Source organism: Heterocephalus glaber, unplaced genomic scaffold, assembly GCF_053883595.1.
Source record: "Heterocephalus glaber isolate CG9 unplaced genomic scaffold, H.glaber_assembly_v1.0 deba00001497, whole genome shotgun sequence".
NCBI lineage: Eukaryota > Metazoa > Chordata > Mammalia > Rodentia > Bathyergidae > Heterocephalus > Heterocephalus glaber.
The window spans coordinates 73,772,635-73,794,752 of record NW_028258320.1 but is presented as its reverse complement, the minus strand read 5'-3'; the positions used below and the strand labels follow the sequence as shown (position 1 = coordinate 73,794,752).

The window sequence follows — 22,118 nt, the reverse complement described above, 5'->3', positions numbered from 1 at the left end:
AATTTTTAAATTCTTATACCCTCTGAGGTACTATCATGTGTGATCTTCTCGATTCATATTGACTTGTTAGGTCACAGCATACTATTTCATAAAAGGATGTGCAGATCATCCCTCAGAAGCAGATAGTCAAGGCCAGGGATGTAGCTCAGCAGCACAGTGCCTGCCTGACAAGCACGAGGTCCTGAGTTTGATTCACTGGTACAAAAAAAAAAAAAAGAAGCAGATAGTAAGTCTTTTAACTAGTCTCCTGGAATTAGAAGTTAAATGAAAAAGAGGCTCCCTGTCTTTAAGAAACTGTTGCTTTGGCCACAGACATTACAGCCTCTATTTGTTGAGTCTCTCTCTGGGCCTGGTTAACCAGACTAGTGCTTTCTGCTTCCCAGAAACTGTCAGATATGTTTTCTGGGAGACAGAGGTATGAACATACTAGGTGTGTGATAAGAAAGTATGAAAATGCTACTTGGAAAAAACTGATCGTAACACTTAGAAGTCATATAGTTTGGCTTTCTCATTTTACATAGTGAGAAATGGAATATTTCCTGCATTTGCCCAAGGTGTATAGCTAGTCAGTCACCAATCACTTGACCACTGTTTCAGTCTTACCTCAGAGCTTCTTCTGATCCTTGATGTTGGGATGAGGGGAATTTTTGTGGCATTCTCAGGTAGTAAACTAGCCATGTAATTCATCTTCTTAAGAAATTAACTGATGTTTTGCAGGTGGGAAGGGGACTAAGAGATGGAGGAAGGGCGGGAGATGGGACGTTAAAAAAATTAAGATATATTGTACGCATGTACCAACTCCCTGTGATGAATGTCATTATTGTGCACTGCAAACACATGCTAATAAAAATAATTTTTAAAATTAATTGCATCTCATTTACTTTTAAAATCATAAATTTTTAGTTTTTAAAAATTTATATAAATCCAAAGGAAAGAAAGGACAAGGAAAAAAATGGAAACAAAGCTTTTGTAAACAAGGGGAAGGGGGTTGAAGGGAGGAGAGGGGAATGGGGAAAAAAGCAAGATTAGCATGTACAGGTACAAATTCCCCGTGATGAATGTTATCATTATGTACCAATAAAATTTTAAAAACATACACAAAAAATTTACATAAATCCAAAGAAAGCACTATCATAACATTCACTGTGTGCATTTAGCAGTCTATTTTTAAAACAATATTTATTTTTGACTATAAAAATAATATAGGGCTGGGGATGTAGCTCAGTGGTTCCGCCCCTGCCTCACAAGCACAAGGACCTGAGTTTGATCCCCAGTACCAAAAAAAAAATAGCTTATACCTATAAATGTAAACTCATTAAATATTGGGGAAATAAGTTATTAAATAAAAATCAAGAATAAACTATCACTTAAAGGTAACCTATTATACTAGGATAGGCTATGTATGTTTATAAACATGGAGAATTTGGTGAGTTAATATACTAGTACATTTTTCATTATGTGCACTTCAGTGTGGATTAAATGGGGTGAAAGAGAGTTTGTGAGGAGACCCAAGCTCAGCTGTCATGTGGCTCCCATCCTTCAGAGCCTTCAAATCCTGCCCTAGATTTTACAACCAACTAGTAAGAGAAGAGAAAGACCTTGGAGGACTCAATAGTAGGTTTTAAGAACTGTGGCTCAAACCTAGGAGAGCAGTATAAGAATTACTTTGCAACCCGTTTTATTAAAATAAAACATTTAACATTATTCTTATTGGAATTTATGCAGCTCTTACAAACCCTCTCATCTATTGATTTAAATAGTTCTTCTCTAACTGCTCTCTAAAAACACATTGTTTTGTATTTTCTAAAGACATGTGTATATATATATATATATAGGATTTATATGTTTGAGTCAGTAATCCTACACCAAACAATTTACCCATAGGGTCCAAATATGAAAAGTTATATGCATTAAGAAGAAAATATTATCTGTAAAGTAGTAAAAAATTAGAAATACACCTGGATGTGCCCCCCACCCTGTACTGGGAATCAAACTCAGAATCTTACACTTGAGATGCAGGTGTGGTGCCACTGAGCTAAACCCTGGCTCACTTGAATGTGTTTTACACTTAATCTTGGCCAAAAGGCCCAGTCGTGATACCCGAATGTGATTTGAAAGGGACACTCAAATAAATTTTGGTAACTGCACACATCATTGGAATATAATGCAGCCAATAACAAATATGTTTTTCATTTGCTTAGGTGTCACAAGTGAGGTAGGCAAATTTATGGAATAGTATGTGTGATATGTAAATTTGAATGTGTATATGTGAAGAAATATGTATAATGGATGTTTCAGTGATTATCTGAGCTACTAGATGTGTTTAACTTTTAAAAATGTTTTAGTAGTTCTTAAATAGTGCAAATCATTTTATAAAGTCAGTAAAACTAGTGAAAATATTATTAGAAAGTAAAAAAAATATAGAAATATGCTCAAATATTCTCTATAAAGGAGCCCTCAAGCCCCTGGCCACAGACCAGTACCATGACCTGTTGGACTGGCCTGAACAGCAGAGGTGAGTGGCAGGTGAGTGAGCACAGGAAACTTCTCTGTACTTACAGCCCCTCCCGTTTCTTGAGTTTCTCCCTGAGCTCCACCCCCATCAGACCAACAATGGCATCAGGGTCCCTTCAGAGCATAAACCCTGCTCTGAACTGCGCAGGCACAGGCGAGAGATCTCAATTGTGTGCTCCTTATGGGGATTTAATGCCTACAATCTGAAATCTGAGGTGGAGCTGAGGCAGGGATGCTAGGGCTGGGGAGTGTAATTATATCTCACAAACATAGTAATAAAAAAAAAGAAACTAAAACCTCACCCCCACCCCTTTAACTCCCATCTCTGGAAAAATCGTCTTCCATTTAACTGGTGCTTGGTGCCAAAACAAGGTTGGGGACCACTGCTCTATGGTGTGTTTTCAACCTCCTTAATAAATTCTTGTTATTTGGTACAAAATGTTTGAAGTCACATTTAACCTGGAGAAGTCTCACTATAATAAAACTCCAGACCTTGTATATAGTGATCTTTGCTAATAAGCAGCAGGCTTAATTGCTGGCTTCTAATCTTCTAAAGTAGAAGCCATGTACATTTAGGTATTTAGGACGCACATTTTTAGTAAACTGCATTCTTGGGCTATTGCTGTGATCTCTCTCTCTCTCTCTCTTTTTTTTTTTTGGGTACCAAGGATCAAACTCGAGTCCTTGCACTCGCGCACAGGTGGCAAAACCGCTGAGCTAAATCCCCGGCCCATTGCTGTGTTCTCTTACTAAACCAGTTCTTACAGTTACTGCCTGTTTTATTTACTATCGGGCCCATACACTATCCATTATATTCTTTCTTAAGAAGCTGACTTGATCTGCATTCACAGCTAGAATATGCACACAGGATCTGAAGTAACTCCTGGAGCCCAAGTCATATCTCCCTTAGCCACTTCCCTTTGTTCTTTTGCCTTAGCTTCACATTTCATAGATCTTAGGTACCAAAATACCTTTATAGATCTGCTTTTTAGTGTGTTTTTTCCTTTTAAAATCGATATATTACTCAAGTTTGAGAAATGATGTTTTGAGGGATTTCTGGCTGTATGTGGCAGATCGGAGATAGTTTGGGCAAGGGGGTAGTCATATTTTCATAAAGCCTCGTGCTTTCTTTCCTAGTGGGAATTACAAAGGATGATTGGGTAGGTAGACTAGCTTGAACATCTTCCTTTCAGCTTCCTGCCTGTTGCTGCCCAGAAACCTTCCAGATGTTAGAGACTCAAAGCTGGCCCTCTCTAGATCTCTCACTGCTTTGCCTGTTGCTTCTGGCTTTGATGCTGCCTAACTCTGCCAGGGTAATCATGCTGCTGCTTGCCACACTCACCTACTCGGTTCCTTACCTCCTCTTTCACCCTCTTCTCTAAGTTACCACCTGATTTAAAAGTTCTCCTACCCCAGTTTACCCAGATGCTGATTCAGAGCAAGATTCAGTTAGTGAGGTGAAAAGAAAAACAATTTTTAAATACTCTTAAAGTGTGTGTCCCAGAACATAGGTGGAGCAACTAAAGAAGGAGCACTATGGCCCCAACCCCTAGGACCTTTGTCCTTGACATCAGTTACTTGCATCAAAGATACTACAAACTGTTGGCTGAAGTTCATTAGGAAATATATCAAGCACCCTTGTGATGTTAAATAAAATTGCAGAATACTATATCAGCAACCTTTTTTTTTTGAGGCAGGGTTGGTCTCACTTTGTAGGGCAGGCTGGCCTTGAACTCACAGAGATCCTCCTGCCTCAGCTGGGATTACAGGCATGTGCCACCACACCCACCTGGCTCCATCAGTTATCTATTGTAGATAACATTACCCCCAAATTCAAAATTTAAGACTATAAACATTATTTAACAATCTTTGTGCATAAGGAATCCAAGAGCATATTAGCTGGGTGGTTCTGCCTCAGGATCTCTCATGAAGTCACAGTCAAGCTGCTGGCTGGGGCTTCAGTCCTCTCAAGGCTTGACTGGTGCCAGAGGGTCTGCTTCTGTGGTCACAGTGGGCGCACCCTATCTCCACACGGCTGTTATGGGGCCTCCACAGCGCACCAGGACTTACTTCTGTTACCCAACTCTGACTTAGCACCCACTGACCAGCATTTACCCACCCCTCCTTCTACTCTCCCCAGGCTCTTCTGTGAGAGTAACTTACTTAGATTCCACAGGTAAATGAGGACATGTGCTGCTTGTCTTTCCATGCCTTGCTAACTTTGCTTAGTGACCTGAAGTTCCATCCATTGTCACAAATGACAGTATTTCATTCTTTTTACAGCTGAATAATATTCCACTGTATGCATGTACCACATTTTCCTTATCCACTCCTCAGTTGAAGGACACTCAAGTTGTTTCCATAGTATATGGTAGTAGGGTTGCTAGATCATATGGTAGTTCTCTTTTTAATTTATTGATGAACCTCCATACCATTTTCCATAATGGCTATGCTAATTTACATTCCCACCAGTGGTTCAGAATTTCCCTTTCTCCACATCCTCACCAGCTCGTTCTCTTTTTGGTAATTGCCATTCTAAGGAGAGTAAGGTGATAACTTCATTGTGGTTTTGATTTTTATTTTCCTGATGACTAGTGATGTAGAGGATTTTTTTCATACATTTGTTGGTTATTTATATGATTTTAGAAATATCTATTTAGGTCTATTGCACATTTTTAAATCAAATTTTAGTTTTGCTGCTGAGTTGCCTGAGTTCTTTATGTTCTAGATATTCATTCCTTATCACATATATAGTTTGCACATATTTTTTCCCATTCTCTAGGTTGTTTCTTAACTCTGTTGATGACTTCTTTGGCCATCCTGAAGCTTTTTACTGTGATATAATCTTATTCATCTCTTCTTGCCTTTATTTCCTATGTTTTTGGGTCTTATCTAAAAAAGTCTTCCTAATTCCAATGTTCTGAAATGTTTCTACTGTTTTTTCTAGTAGTTTCCTAATTTCAAATCTTTTTATGTGTGTCATCTATTTTAAGTTGGCTTTTTTGTAACTGGGGAGAGATAGGGGTCTAGTGTGTCATTCTTCATGTGAATTAAGTGTGTTAAGTGGCTTCCCTTAGAACAGTTGGAGACAGTGGAGGAGGGAGAGGATCCTAGAAGGGTGGAATCCACTGTTCTTTTATAACCTAATCTTGTAAGCATACCATGGCTTTTGTCATGTGCTACTGCTCTCTCAAATTAACCACAACAGGTTTGAGAAGGGACTGTGGCAGAGTGAAATTATTGGAGGCTGTCTTAGAATTTGCTGACCACAAATAAAAATGCTCTCTGTAAGTAAATCGTTAGAAAAATTAATTTTTCTCACACATCTCCAGACTTTATCTAGTTTGTTAGGCATTGCTAGTTTGAGTGGGGTTTGGGTGAGAATATACCGAATTTAGTGGAAAATGTGATGTGACTTTATTCTCATCCTAGTGAAGATAAATAACGTAAAGTCTTTTCCAAAACTGAAAGGTAATTTAAGTGGGCTAGCTTCTCTGAAACATGATTGGACAGATTGACACTGCCAGGATTGCATAGCACAAACTCACTATAACAAATTAATATATATGTAGTCTTACAGTAGTTTTTTGTGTTTTGTTTTTGTTTTTTGTTTTGGTACCAGGGATCAAACTCAGGACCTTGTGGTTGCGAGGCAGGTGGTGGCACCACTGAGCTAAATCCCCAGACCCTCTTAAAGCAGTTGTGATGGCTGTCATTCATAATTAAGCATATTTAATTACAACTTTAAGTACCTATTATTCCATTGAAATATAAAGCAGATTCATAACAAGTTCATATCATGGATATATTTATATACTGTGTTACTTGGGATTTATTCTGTGAGAAATGGAGGACCATTGAAGGATTTATAGAAAGTGGAGTGCTGTGGTCAGATTTGTGTTTTAATATCTTATTTTGGCAGTGGTATTGAGAGTAGATAGACCGATGCAAAGTTGAAAGGAAAGAGTGGCATTCTAGAAGAGAATGAGTGCCTGAAATAAATCAGTCTCAGAGATGGGGGCGGGGCGCAGAAGGGGGGAAACTGGCCTAAGAAAAAAATAGTAAAATCAGAAAGAATTGTTGGTACCTGGATGTGGGAAGTAAAGGTCAGGTTAAAGAAACCCCTAGGTTTTTGGCATAGAGAAAGAAAACTGGGACAAAGCATTCTTTCTCTCTCAGAATATGAGGTTAATATGAGTGCAGATTGAGACAGTTGGACAGCAGTAAGAGCTATAAAGCAGGTAACTAAACATACAGATGTGGAGAGTAAACTAGAAGTCTGACAGGGTGGAAATACAGGTCTGTAAATTTATGACAGGAGAAATGGAAGCCGAGATTGTGGGAGACAGATGAGGTTGTCCAAGGTGAATGTTCAGAGTGATGCCAAGAACTTTGTTGAATACCAAAGTATAAAATCATCCTTTTTATAGCCACAATTCAGGCTAAGAAAATGCCATTGTAGGGATACATTTCATTTTCAGCCCTGTTTGAAGTTACATTGAGTGAAGTACCAGGACTCCTGTGTTACTTTAACAAACCATTTAACATCTCACCCTGTTCTTTCATCTATAAAACGAGGGAGGAGGGAAGGTTTCAAATCAGTGGGTCTCAAGACTTTCTTCTGCTGGATGATGTCCAACAGGATATTCACGTGCACAGCACATTATCATTGATATATTTAGAATTATAGGTGATTTCCATTGCTTTGGTTTTCTGTCATACAAGAAATACAAATGTATAATGTTTTTGTAAAGAAAACCTTGAATCTGCTTTATTGTGTACTTAAGAAAGCAAAAAAGCTCACCTAAGTATTTGAGTACTTGATCTGCAACAATGTAATACTTCCTATCTGAAAGGTATATATAGTACCAGCGAAACCACACTTAAAACCCCTAATCTAGTTAGATCATTTCTTAAACTCTTGGGAAAACAGATCCTTTTTGAGTATTGATGAAAGCTATGAATTCTCCCCAGATTTAAAAAAAATGCATGGATAATTTTTTTCTATTTAATTTAATTTTTTAAATAAATTTTTATCCCATTCACCCCTTCAAGCTTCTGTTTAATTTTAGAGAATGGAAATTAAATTTTATGACATGTATCCATGAAATCTCTTGGGATCCATGGATCCTGTGTTAAGAAATTAATTATCCTTGTGATAAAAACAGCATGGTACTGGCAAAGAAACAGACCTGAAGACCAGTGGAACAGATTAGAAGATGCAGAAACAACTCCAGACACACTCAGCCACCTCATGTTTGACAAAGGAGCCAACCACCCTCACTGGAGGAAAGATAGCCTATTTAATAAATGGTACTGGAAAAATTGGGTTTGAACTTGCCAAAGATTAAAATTAGACCTATATCTCTCACCATGCACTAAACTAAAATTGAAATGGATCAAAGATCTAAATATTAAAACAGAAACACTAAACCAGCTGGAAGAGAGGTTAGGTAGAACTCTTCTTGACATTGTTTAGGAAAAGTTTTTATGAACAAAACCTCAGTTGCCTGTGAACTAGCACAATCAACAAGTGGGATCTCTTCTTATTAAAAAGCTTCTAGGGCCGGGGATTTAGCTCAGCGGTTTTGCCACCTGCTGCGCAACCACAAGGATCCGAGTTCGATCCCCAGCACCAAAAAAAAAAAAAAAAAAAAAGCTGCACAGCAAGAGAAACCACTAGCAGTGTGCAGAGACAACCCACAATATGGGAAAAAATCTTCAGCTACTATTCCTCAGACAAAGGTCTACTTATCTCAAATCTATAAAGAACATAAAAAGATCAGACCTCCCAAATTTAAAGACCCAGTCTGAAAATAGGCATCTGAAATGAACAGACATTTCTCAGACAAAGAAGTAGAAATAGCAGTTAAACATATGAAACAGTGTTCAACATCACTGGTCATTTGAAAGATGCAAATGAAAACAACACTGAGATTCCACCTCACCCCAGAAAGAATGGCTGCTATCATGAAATCAACCAAAAACAAAGGTTGGCGTGGGTGTGGGGTCTGCTCCACTGCTGGTGGGAGTGCAGAGTGGTTCAACCACTGTGGAAATCAGAATGGAGATACCTCAAAGAACTAGGATTGGAAAAGTCGCATTTGACCCAGCTATTCCCCTGCTGGCTATCTTCCCCAAAGAATTAAAAGAATCATACCACAGTGATATATGTGCACCCATGTTCATAGCAGCACAATTTGTCATAGCTAAAACTTGAAAGCAGCCCAATTGCCCATCATCTGGAGACTGGATAAAGAAACTGGGGTTTTTTTTAGTAGAGTACTACTCAGCCATGAAAAATGAGACATTAGAGACATTTATAGCTAAATGGATGCACATTGAGGTGATACTCTTAAGTGGAAATAAATAGGGAACACACGTGTAAATACCGAATAGTTTCTCTAGTGTGAGAAACTAAAAGTGTAAATAAGGACTACAAGGTATAATAGATAATGTGAAATAGGAAGAAAAGGGTCAAAGGGGAAGGGGAATTGGGAGGGGTACGGGGAAGGAAAGAAGGGAATGGAATTAATATGAAAAAATGGAAACAAAGTCTTTGTGAATAGGGAGGGGTGGAGCTGTTGAAGGGAGGGCGGGGGAATGGGGAAAAAATAAGAACTAAGATTATGTAAAGGTCCAGATTTCCAATGATGAATGTCATATTGTATACCTAAAATGTACCAATAAAATTAATTTTTAAAAAGAAATTACTTATCTTGATAAATTTCCTCTTAAGATTTTATGACCTTATTTGTTGTAAAGGGAGGGCTCATATTTTGGAAATATACTTGGAACAGATTGTTGTAGGTAAGGAATTCTATAGCCTTTTTTTTTTTAATCTATAGCCATTTTTAATTTTTAAATAGTGCAGTATTTTATTGTTTGTATCAGCACTTGCCATAGTTAAATAGCTGCCCACTTGATAGGTAAACTAGAACCACATTAAGGAAAATAAAATGATTTGAAGCACAACTATATTAAAAGAAATACAAGTAAATGAATTATGTTTTGAATATAAGAAGTGCAAGTAAAATGAATTAAGTAACAATTAGTATTTTAACTGCCATTTTGTGCTATCATTTTGGAAAGGGGAGGGATGAAGACAGTGGTAGAAGGCAGCCAGAAGATGACCGAGAGATCAGGCATTCAGAAGGCTTGACCCAGTACAGTTTTGCTTATTCATTTTGTCAAATTAGTCTTGCCCAGGTGACTTGGAGGGATTTAGAAATACATGGTATGGCCGGAATTAGCTCAGCGGCACCGCATCTGCCTTGCAAGCACAAGTTCAATCTCGGGTGGGGGGATACATGTTATGAGGCCAGGCTTGGTGGTGCACACCTATAATCCCAGCACTCAAGAGGCTGAGGCAGGAGGATCTCAGGGAGTTCGAGGCCAGCCTGGCCTACCTAATGAATTCAAGACCACCCTGGCCTACATACTGAGACCCTGTCTCAAAAAAAAAAGACATTTTATGGGACCTCAGAAATAATTCTGCAGATCTTTTACAAAAAATCCTCATGCTTTGAAAAGAGAAAAAATAATTAGAATAATGCAATTTTTAATCAAGAAGTAATCTGTAAGAACATAGAATGTAGATTTTGGTGTTACCTAGAAAAAATTAGTTTAGAATTTGCACAATAATAGATTAATAGCAGTAACTTTATGATAATGGATTTTGATACTTGGAGAAAAAGAATGTATATCTAAAGAGTTTAATGTGTTTATATTTTTATTTTTCATAAAATATCGTGTATTTTAGCTTTTTAGCGAATTACATACATTGGGCCAGTAATAATCCATGTTCAGTGTTCAAGAACATAGACTTAAAATTTTTATTTCCCGCTGTAGAGTAGCATAGGGAGGACACAGTAAATTTGCTTGTTCTTTAATTATATTCTGCAGACCTTGGTGTGCATGTTTGTTGTGCCAGTCGGGTTTTAAACTGCTTGCTTTTTACAGGGGGCTGCTTCTCCTTCTGCTAGTCTTTTTCTCCCCGACCCCCTCTTATAATTATTTTAACTTTACTTGAGGTTGTCTTGCCCTTTTTTAATCCACGTTTTTTTCCCCTTTAACTAATTTTAAGAATTAAAAAGGATTAATGTATCAACCTTTTATATATTAAAGTCATGTACTATTAATAGAAACTTATCAAATGTGCACATATATATTTTTAGTATCTTTAGCAGCATCGGAATATTCTTACGTCAAGAAACTGATCTTCCCTTCAGGTGTTTCTAACATCAGCATTTATTCTTTAAAGATAATTGGTCTTTTCTTACAACTTTCTACCCTTTACTGTGCAAGATGCATTTGGATGTTTCCATTTTTATGGTTAACACCCAGGCTGCTTTCTTGTTTTTATTTTTAGCCAAGAATGAATACCTTGGTAAGAATGACATGCTAAAATGAACATGTATTTATTTGAGGGAGGGTAAAAAAATCAGTTAGAGCTGTATTTCACTACTGAATAAATTTCCTTAGGAGTAGACTGGAAATTTTATCTAATTATTTATTTTTATCCCATTTCCCCCTCTCAAGTCCCCTCCCCTCTCCACTTTTTTCCTTCTTTTTTTTTTTTTTTTTGGTACCGGGGATCTAACTCAGGTCCTTGCGCTTGCGGGGCAGTGGCGGAACCACTGAGCTAAATCCCCAGCCCTTTTCCTTCTATTTTTGCTTTTTTTCTTGTTCCTTCCTCCCGCCCTCTCTCCTCTCTTGTTCCCCTTCACATTTGAACACTTTTTTTCCCATTTCTAGACTGGGAAATCTTAAAAGCAACATTTCTTGGTCCCTTAAAACTAAGATGCTATTTTAAAATAATTAGAGCACAAATTCTTCAGTAAATATTTTAATTCTTGCCAACTAAATATTGTAAGGCATAAAACAATAAATCAAAGACAAATTCTTTCCTTCAGGAATATCAGTTGGCTCGAGTAATGCTGTATACTTAGATAACCATAGTAGAAAGTACAAAGTGGTAAGACATTGCAGATTAAGGGCTATAGAAGCTCAAAAGAAGGGTTGTTTTTGGCTTAAGAAGAGTGAGAATTATAGAAGATATTCTTATGAATCTTTTGTGATAAAATTTACTGAACAATAAGAAAAAGTAGAAGAAGGACATTTTTGGTTATATAAATGAGCCTTTCAAGATGGATGATATCTCATGAGAAAGTTTATGTGAAAATTTATCATACTATGTTTTTGTGTCTTCAGACCTATTAAACCACTAGATCCTTGACAAAAAAAATCATATATTTTTACTTTTGTGTTTCTAGAACCTCACGCTTGATTGATGCTTGTTACTTGATTTTTTTCTTTTTGGTACATGTTTGTAGTAGTGATAGCTACATTCATTATGAGGAGGTGATACGTGTACATCACATATCTTAATTCTGTTTTTATCCTCATCCCTCTCCCTTCCCCTCCTATATCTTTTAGACCCCTCTTCTACATATATACAGTGTTTATTTATTTTTATATTTTTTGTACAAGTTTGTAGTACATAATGATCACATTCCTTGTAGGGACTTGGTACATATACACAACACATCGGGATTCTTTTTTTTTTTTTTTTTCATTTCCCTCCCCTCCCTGCCCCTCCCTCAGTAGGTATCTTATTTCCCTTCCCATATGCTTTAAGTTCTAACTTACTATTTCCTATTGTCTATCTTTTATTTTGCTCTTTATTTATATTTTTGGTTTCTCATATAAGAGAAACCATGTGATATTTAAGTTTGTCTGATTTATTTCACTCAATATTATGGTCTCAAAGTGCATCCATTTTCCTACCGATGACTGAAATTTACTCCGTTGTCATCTGCTGATGAACATAAGGATGCTTCCAAGATTTAGCTGTTGTGGATTGTGCTACTATAAACATGGGGCTGCATGTATCACTATAATATGTCATTGACTCAGGAAGATACCGATGAGGAGACTAGCTGGGTGGAATGGGATTTCTAGTTTTACATTATTGAGAAATCTGCATACTGATTTCCATACTGGTTGTACTAGTTTACCATCAACAATGAAGATTCCTTTTTCCCCACAGTTTCACCAACATTTCTTGTTATTTGATTTCCTAAAGATAGCCATTCTTTCTGGAGTGAGATGGAGTGAGATGGAATGTCAGTGTTATTTTAATTTACATTTCTTGAATGGCTAGTGCTGTGGAACATTTTTTTTCATACATTTATTGGCCATTTGTACTTTGCGAAGTGTCTGTTCATTTCACGTGCCCATTTTTTGATTGAGTCTATTAATTTGGGAGGTCTAATGTCTTTGAGTTCTTTATCCTGAAGTTAGTCCTTCGAGGACTAGATGATAATTTTTTTTCCTGTTGTGTATGTTCTCTCTTCACTCTATGATTGTTTCCTTTCCTGTGCATAAGCTTTTTAATTTGATATGATCCCATTGACTGAATCTTGTTATTATTTCTTGTGCGATTGGGGTTCTTGTCAGAAAACCGTTGTTTACACCAATGTCTTCCAGCATTTTACCTATTTTGTCTTTCAGCAGGTCAAGTGCGTCTCTTGATTTTTAGATACTTGATCCATTTTAATTTTAGTTTAATATATGGTGAGAGATATGGGTCTAGGTTCAATCTTCAATATGTGGATAGCCAGTGTTCCCAGCACCATTTGCAAAGAGGCTGTCTTTCCTCTAGGGAAAGTTTTTGGCCCCCTTGTCAAAGATCAGGTAGTTGAGTGTGCCTGGAGTTGTTTCTGCATCCTCTGTTCTGTTACTGGTCTCGAGTCTGTTTTGTGTGTTTGTGTGTGTTGGCTTTGTTTTGTTAGGTTTTTTGCCATTGTAGCTTTGTAGTATAACTTGAAGTCTAGGATTGTGATGCCCCCTGCCTTGCACTTGTTGCCCAGGATTGCTTTTGCTACATATCTCTTCTGGGTTTTTTTGGTACTGGGGATCGAACTCGGGACCTTGCATTTGAGAGGCAGGCGGCAGAACCACTGAGCTAAATCCCGGCCTTCTAGTTCTTAATAAATGTGTGAAAAAATGTGGAAACAGCACTGGCTATTCAAGAAATGAAACATAGATTCCATCTCACTCCAAAAAGAATGGCTGTCTTTATGAATTTTAGGATTGTTTTCCCTACTTCTGTGAAGAATGTTGTTGGTATTTTGATTGGGATTACATTAAATCTATATAGCAATTTTGAAAGTATGGCCATTTAGATTATATTGGTTCTGCCTATCCGGGAACAGGGGATGTCTTTTCATTTTCTTATATCCCCTTTGATCTTTTTCAAAATACTATAGTTTTTATTGTACAAGTTTGTCATTCTTTGGTTTGGTTAATTTCTAAGTATTTAATTTTTCTTGATGCTATTGTTTCCCTAATTTCTAAATGAGTTTATTGTTAATGTATAGGAACACTATTGATTTTGGTGTGCTGACTTGTATCCTGCTAAACTACTGAATTTAGTTATTCATTCTAAGAATCTTTTGGTAGAATTTTGTCTTTTATGTCAGCTGTAGAATTTTAACTTCTTCGTCTATACATATCCCTTTTCTTTCTCTTGCCTGACTGCTCTGACTAATGTTTCAAGAACTATATTGAATAGGAGTAATGATAGCAGGTATTCTTTTTGTTGTTGTTTTTGGGTACTGGGGATCGAACTCAGGACTTTGTGTTTGCAAGTCAGGCGGCGGAACCATTGAGCTAAATCCCTGGCCCCGACAGGTATTCTTGTCTTGTTCTTGATTTTAGAGGGAAAGCTCTCAGCTTCTTCCCATTAATATGATGTTAGCAGTTAGTTTGTTATAAGTGGCTTTATCAGATTGAGTAAAGTCCTTGTATGCCTATTTTCTTTAAGGTTTTTATTGCGAATGGCTGTTGGATTTTGTCAAAGGCTTTTTCTGCGTCTATTGAGATGATAGTGTAATTTTTGTCCTTGCTTCTGTTTTTGTGGTGTATTACATTTATTGATTTGCATATGTTGAACCACCCTTGCATCCCTGGAACCAATCCTGCTTGGTCATGATGTATGATCTTTTTGATGATTTGCTGCATTCTGTTTGCCAGTTATCTTATTGAGGATTTTGTGTTTATATTCATTAAAGAGTTCGGCCTTTTGTTCTTTTTTGGTTGAAATGTTTTTCTAGTTTTGGAATGCTTGCTTCCAGAAATAACTTTGAGAATACTTCTTCTTTTTTATTTCATTGAAGAGTTTGAGGAGTATTGGTGTTAGATCTTCTCTAAAGTTATAGAATTTGGCAGTGAATCCATCAGGACCTGAACTTTTAGTTGTTTATTTTTTTTTTTAATTCTTCCATTTCATTGACTGATGCTGGATTATTTAGGATTTTTAATATCTTCTTGGTTTGTCTTTGGTCATTCACATATATCTAGAAATCTATATATTGCTTTTGAATTCTCCATTTCATGAGAGTATACGCTCTCAGAGTAGTTAGTAATAATCTTCTGGATTTTGCCACAGTCCATTGTAATTTCACCTTTTTTACATCTAATGGCATTGATCTGGGTTTCTTTTCTTTCCTTGGTAAGATTGGCTAGGGGTTTGTCAATTTTCTTTATTCTTTCAAAGAACCAATTCTTTGATTCATTGATTCTTTAGTCTCACTTTCATTGATTTTTGCTGTGATCTTTATAATTTCCTTCCTTGTACTAGTTTAGATTTGAATTTTTCTTGTTTTTTAGGAGTTCAGTTGCATTATTAGGTTATTTTAGCTTACTCTTTCTGATCTGGCTGTTCACTACTGATAAACTTCCATCTTAGGACTGCTTTCATTGTGTCCCACAGGTTCCATTATGTTCTACTCACTTTATCATTTGATTCTAGGAACTAATTTATTCTTAATTTCTCCTATGACCCCGTTGATTATTCAAAAGGGTCTAATTTAATTTCCTGTTTTTGCATAGTTTCTGTGGTTTCTTTTGTCATCGATTTCTAATTTCATTGCACTATGATCTGATAATATGCATGGAATAATTTTGATTCTTTTGCATTTATTCAAGCAAAAACCCATGCTTTATGGGCTACCACATGGTCTGTTTTGGAGAAAGTCCCATGTGCTGCTGAGTCCCCCATTATGATCATGTTGATATTTATCTGATTTTTTTTTTTTTTTTTTTTGGTACCAGGGATTGAACTCAGGACCTTGCGCTTTTGAAGCAGGCATGATGCCACTGAGCTACATCCCGGCCCTTATCTGATTTTTTTATGTCCATTATTAATGTTTCTTTTATGAAGTTGGGCACAATGTTTTTTGGTGCATATGTGTTTATAATTGTTATCTCTTCCTGTTGAATTGTTCTCTTAACCAATATGTAATGACTTTCTTTGTCTCTTCTGATCAGTTTTGGTTTGTAATCCCCATTGTCTGAGATTAGCATAGCTACTTCTGCTTTTTTCTGAGTTCTCATTCCCTCGAATGTTTTTTTCCATCCTTTTGATTTTCAATCTATGAATTTCTTTTTGAATTAAATGTGTTTCTTGTATACTGCATATCATTGGGTTTTGTTTTTCTATCCATTCTGCCAGTCTGTGTCTTTGGATTCAGACATTAAAACCATTCACACTGAGAATAATGACTGAAAGTCATTAGCTTATTTCTGTCATTGCATTAGTTTCCTGTTGCTGATTTCCTTATTTTTTCCTTCCCCTTCTGCATAACTGCTTATTCTGCTAGCTATATTCATTCTGTTTGACTTATTAGCATTGTTGGCTTCATTGTCTCTTTCTAGGATATCCTTGAGAAATTTTTGGAGTGCTGGTTTGATGGTCATGAATTTCTGGAGGTGCTCTTTGTCGTGGAAATAAGTATCTTCTCCATCAGTTTTGAAGAATAGTTTTTTGCAGGGTAAGTCTGAGTTGGAAGTTCTTATCTTTTAGGGCTTGAAACTCTACACTCCAACCCCTCCTGGCCTTTTAAGGTTTGTGTTGAGTCTTATAATTCTGATGGGTTTACTTTTTTAAGTGATTCGTTGCTTTTCTCTAACAGCTTTTAAGATTTTGTCTCTGGGTTGGTTTTCTGGTATTTTAACTATAATGTTATGTGGCAAGGTTCTCTTTTGATTGTGGCTGTTTGGGGTTCTGTATGACTCACTTATCTGTATGTTTTTTTCTTTATTCAGGAAGTTTTCTGTTTTTTTTTTTAGTTTTCTGTTATTGTATAAAAAAGTTTTTATACTATTTGTGCTATCTTAACAATTTTTCACTTATTCCAGTTAATCTCATTGTTCGTTGCATCACCTAGTAGCTGTTGGATCCACTTTTCATGTCCTCTTGTTGTTTTCAAGGTATCCCTGAGTAATTTGTGTTTGAAAGAAATCATCCTTGTCTTCTGATTCTGAAAATCTGTCCTCAAGTTGGTTCCTTTTTTTCTTTTTCTTTTTTTTTGTTCTGGGAATCGAACTCAGGACCTTGTGCTTGCAAGGCAGGCAGTGGCACCACTGAGCTAAATGCCTGGCCCATGTTGGTTATTTCTGCTGCCCATGCTTTCAATATAATTTTTAATCTCCTGGACTGAAAACTTTACCTGAACTCTTAATTCTTTAGTAAATTAGTCATTCATGTTTTGTATTGTTTTGTTTAGCTAAGCTAGCTTTTTATTATTTCTTTTGAAAGCTCTTTTGATCATTTTGGTTATTACTTCCATTATCTGTTCAGCTATGTTTTCTGTGATCCCACTGAGTACCTCTTTGATCTACTTTTTTTGGGGGGTACTGGGGATCAAACTCGGGTCCTTGTGCTTTCGAGGCAGGCAGTGGAACCACTGAGCTAAATCCCCAGCCCTTTGGTCTACTTTTTAACCACCTCTGTTATCCTTTTAAATAATATGGGTGTGTGGCCTTAGCTGTTCTTACCCTCAATGGCCCCTGGATTGGTTCTGGGGAAGTTGGGCATTTTGGGAGGCATTTTGTTGCCTTCCCTCTTTTCTTTCTTTCTTTCTTTCTTTTTCTTTTTTTGTACTTGGGGTTGAACTCAGGACCTTGTGCTTGTGAGGCAGGTATGCAGCCACTGAGCTAAATACCTGGCCCTTGTTGCCTTCTCTTCTCATATTTGTACTGTTTTTGTTCTGTGCTGAGATTTCTGGATCCCTATAGTTGAGAGGCCTTGTTGTTAGTATGGAGATCTCTTTAAGTACAGTAGTATACTTTTCAGTGAGAACCTTGGACGTGGTTAACTATAGTCTCTTGCCTCTGCCCCAAGATCCGACCATCTCTGTTAATTTGGGAGGGGAGGATTCGGTGCAATTGGTGTAGCACCTAGTTCTCTGGGAATGGACCACAGTTTTGTTAATGTCACAACAGTGATCTGGGTATTGGCTTACAGAGAAAACCCATTAACATCAATAATTATGTGATGTTGGCAATGTCAAGCAAATCAACTACAGTAGTATCATCCAGGACAAATTGGATATTAACCACTTAACAGTTTACACCAGTCATTACTCAGGCAGGTGTCATTTCAACCAGTTGATTCTTGTATTGAATAAATTTGATAAAATTGTCATTTTTATATTTCCTATTATCTTACAAAAATTAATGAAAAATGCAATTTTTGGTCATGATTTTTAAAAATTTTTTAATTTTCATTTTTTCGATTAGGTTTATTGGTACATTTTAGGTATACAATACAGTTACATTCATCACTGGGAACTTGTACCTTTATATGATGTATCTTGGTTCTTATTTTTCCCCATTCCCCTGCCCTCCCTTCAACCCCTCTACCCCTCCCTCTTTACAAAGACTTTGTTTCCGTTTTTTTCCTTTTCTCATTTTTTCTTTCCCTTTTTTCCTTTCCCCTATCCCTCCCACTTCCCCTCCGCTTTAGATCTTTTCTTCCTATTTCACATTATCAGTTATACATTTTTGCTCATACTACATTTAAATAATTGGACTGGTAAGTGGTTAATACACCATAAGAACCAATAATGTACCATAGAATAAAATCTACAATTATAGTATAAACACTAAAACAACCCAATATTGACATACAGCCAATATGTACTAAATGTGACAGCTATATCTGATATATGGCATGTGACATAGGACCTCTGACTAATGTAAGGGAAATATTGTAACTCCCAACCTGCTAGATATCCAAAATGTCGTTCATGTTCTCTAAAACTGAAGAATGGGGGCTGGGGATTTGGCTCAGTGGCGCCTCGCCTGCCTTTCAAGCACAAGGTCCTGAGTTCAATCCCCAGTACCAAAAAAATTTTAAAAATAAAATAAAATAGAAGAATGAATTCTAGGAACAATGGAGGTTAAGAGTAGGGAATATTTATTGAGGGAAGACAGCTTCTGTCTAAGAGGGACAGGAGGGGACACCCAGAAAGTGAGTACCCACCAACCCCACTTCTCAAGGGTGTTTTGAGCAAAGCCACTGGGTGAGGCAGGTTCAATGTGGGACAAAACTATAGTCACCTAATAAGGTTAAAAGTATAACCGCTTAGGTGATGATGGTCCAGTGGGAAATCGCAGGATGGGTATGAGCTGGGGCAAAAGTAGGACTGGCCAAGGAGATCACAGCAAGTGTAGCCACTTAGGTAGCATTGATTGAATGGGGAGGCAAGGCACGCAGCACACTTGGAATGAATAAGGGTTTCTGGGAAAGAATGGGTCGGGGAGGTTCCGGTTTCCACCCAGGTGTTGGATACCTATTAGAACATCAGTCCCTGCTGTTCTTCCCTAGGGGAAGTGTGTGAATGTAGTAGCTCCTCTTTTTAAAATCCTGGCCTTCAGTAAATGGGCCTCAGTTGTCTTCTGCGTAGATTCCAGGGAGGGCCCAGCCCTGTTTAACGGCCTATAACATAGCCAACTAACTTAGTTGTCTACAATATATCTCTGCTAAAGGTAGAAAAGAATTCAAGTGTAATTATATAGAGTTACCTAACTATCTAAAGAGTAAAAAAGCTTGGGCTGGGATTTAGCTCAGTGGTTCCGCCACCTGCTGTGCAAGGTCCTGAGTTCGATCCCTGGCACCAAAAAAAAAAGGTAAAAATGCTTAATGGTTATTATATATTAAAAATATAAGGGGCTGATGCCTGGAGAATACAAAAAGAAAAATTTGAAAACTTAAACTATAGGATATGAGACAGAAGAGAGACAAATGGGACACAAGGTCTTATCAGGGACTAAAAGGATAGTTATAGAATTAGGTAAAGGTAACAGGAAAAACAAATAAGAAATAGGTGGTAAAAGAAAAAAGAGAAAAATAATATGGCAAATAAAAATAAGAAAAATTAAAGGGGAAAAAAGAAAGGAAAAAAACAGCAAGGAAAAATGACAGGAAGAAGAAAAAGGAAAGGAAAAAAATATTTGAATAATAAAAAAACCCAGAAGAGCCCAAAAATTCTCTGTGTTTTTGAGTGAGTGGTTTCCCACCAACATCCACAATTTTAAAGTCTAGGAGTTCTCAGTTTTCCCTGCTTAGCCTTAAACCCTGTGTTTTTTTGAGACCCGCCTCCACATTCCAGTGCCCCTCTGTTTTCCCAGGGTGTTGCAGTGTCCAAGTTGAGACGCGTCCCTGCTCTCACCAGTGGAAAAGGAAAGCAGTCAGACCCCGCGTCAGTGCTGGATGCAGGCAGCAGAGAGGGCCTGAGTACCCAATACTGAGACTTTAAAACCCAGAGAGACTTAAGCTGGGCCTGACCTCTGGCCACACTGGCAGAGCCTGTGTCCTTCCCTGCGGGAGCTCAAACCCTCAGGGAGTCTCTTTCCAGCCTTCTCCCCATCTGCAGCTGTCTCTCCCAGTGTCTGTGGGAGGGTAACACTGGGAACCCCTGAAGTGAAGCTGCCCCAGCTGTTCTGAGTCCCAGGTTCAAACACTCAACCCTTTCCCTGAATGGCACCCAACCTGGCACTGTCCAGGGTGGCTGCCTGAGCTGGTATCCCTCTGCAGCTCTTGTCTTGTGGAAGGACTACCATTGGAGTACAATCCCACCCTGCCTCTGTGATCACAACCACCACTGCCAGTCCAGTCTCCTTAGGGTTCTGTGGCGCCTCCTGCACTCGCTCACCTTGCTTCTACAGAGTTAGGTGCCCTTTGCCAGGACCCAGGAGCTAGGAGCCAGGGGGAAAGTCCAGACTGTTTCATTACCTCCACCATGTTGTGGTCTGGGTCCTCAATTTCTCTGTAGCTTTTAATTTTTGTATCAGTTCCTTCCCACTTCTCAGGGTCTTTCTCTTCTTTTTCTTTCTCTTTTTTCCTCTTCCTCCTCTCTCTCTCTTTTTCCCTCCAAGTTATTATTTTCTAGTGTCTGGACTCTTGATCCCAGAGAGGCTGAATTGCTGCTGCTCACCACTCTGCCATTTTGACTCCTGGAGCCCCAAAGCATGCGCTTTTTCCAGCTTGCTATGCTGCCCGAGAGATGTGGAAGGACTGAATGGGGCACGTAAGCAGAGCTAGAGAGACATAGCTCCCCTGTCTTCTCCTTAGAAGTAGCAATGTCTGTTACATGGTTTTTGAGAAAATGAATCACCTTGGAACTTAATCAATTTTCACATAGAATCAAGCATTTCATATAGATCACTGTTCAGTTTAAATGCCTGCCTTCTGTACCATGAGCTTCAAAATATTGAAAATATTCACAGAACATCTCTAGCTAATAAGTAATATGAAATTTTTATTCTGGAGATAGTGATATCATGGGGAGGAGAACAAATATATTCATTCAAAATGAAATCATAGACTCCAGGAGAGTAATCTATGTCGAGTAGGTAGGTAGCAGAGAGTCTTCAGATTTTTTTCTCCATGTAATTAAATAATGACCTTTTAATTCAAAATGGAACTGTGATTTACACTTTAAAATAAGGTAACTTTATAGTCTTAGCAAATGCTATTTCCAAAAGTGCTATACTCATAGTAAAGATAGATAGGTAATAGCAACTATGTAGAGCATGTAATCACCTTTCTTTTACTTTAACATAAATACCTGAGATAATCAATAATCAACTTAGTAGGAAAAAAGGTTTATTCTGGCCCACAGTTTCAGACGTTTCAGTTCATGATCAATCAGCCCCACTGTTTCTGAACCTGTGGAGAGAGAGCAGCACATCATGGCAGGAGCATGTGCCAGAGCAGACCTGCTCTCCTCTTGGCCAAGAACAAAAGAAGAGGAGGAAGGGTAGAGCACACCTCTAACAACTAGAGTACCTTCTGTAGGCTCCACTTCTTAAAATTTTCACCACCTAACTGGGCATGATGTCACACATCTATAATCCCAGCACTCAGGAGTCTGAGGCAGGAGGATTGGTGTGAGTTTGCCACCAGCCAGCCTGAGCTCCATAGTGAGTTCAAAGCCAGCCTGAACTACAGAGCAAGACCCTATCTCAAAAAACAAACAAGATTTAAAAAAAGTTTTTCACCACCTACCAATCAGGCTGTGCTGGGGACCGAGCCTTTAACATGTGGATCTTTGAGGGATAGTTAAATCCAACATGTAACACACAGTCGAACCCCAAATAAGACTGCCATATGCATTTGGCAAGGTTTGGATTTTACTGCAAGCCTCCTAGCAGTGGAATCTTACTGTAAAGCTGTCTGGGCCTGAAGAAGAACACTAACTATTCGAGGACCAGGGAGCTAAATAATTGCTTTCCTTGACTACTTTCTCAGT

The 22,118-nt window shown here is 37.8% G+C and overlaps 1 protein-coding gene across 30 annotated transcripts in view; it reads left to right on the top strand.

Moving 5' to 3' along the window:
• Positions 1-22,118, top strand: part of Add3 (adducin 3) — a 127,544-nt gene that overhangs the window by 25,477 nt on the left and 79,949 nt on the right. For 8 of the 30 annotated variants that reach the window (XM_087185309.1, XM_087185333.1, XM_087185321.1 and 5 more), the window contains exon 2: positions 16,237-16,352. The exons of the other annotated variants lie outside the window; for them this stretch is intronic. The gene's annotated coding sequence lies outside the window, so the exon portion shown is untranslated. The remainder of the gene's footprint in view (positions 1-16,236; positions 16,353-22,118) is intronic. 30 annotated transcript variants of the gene reach the window in all.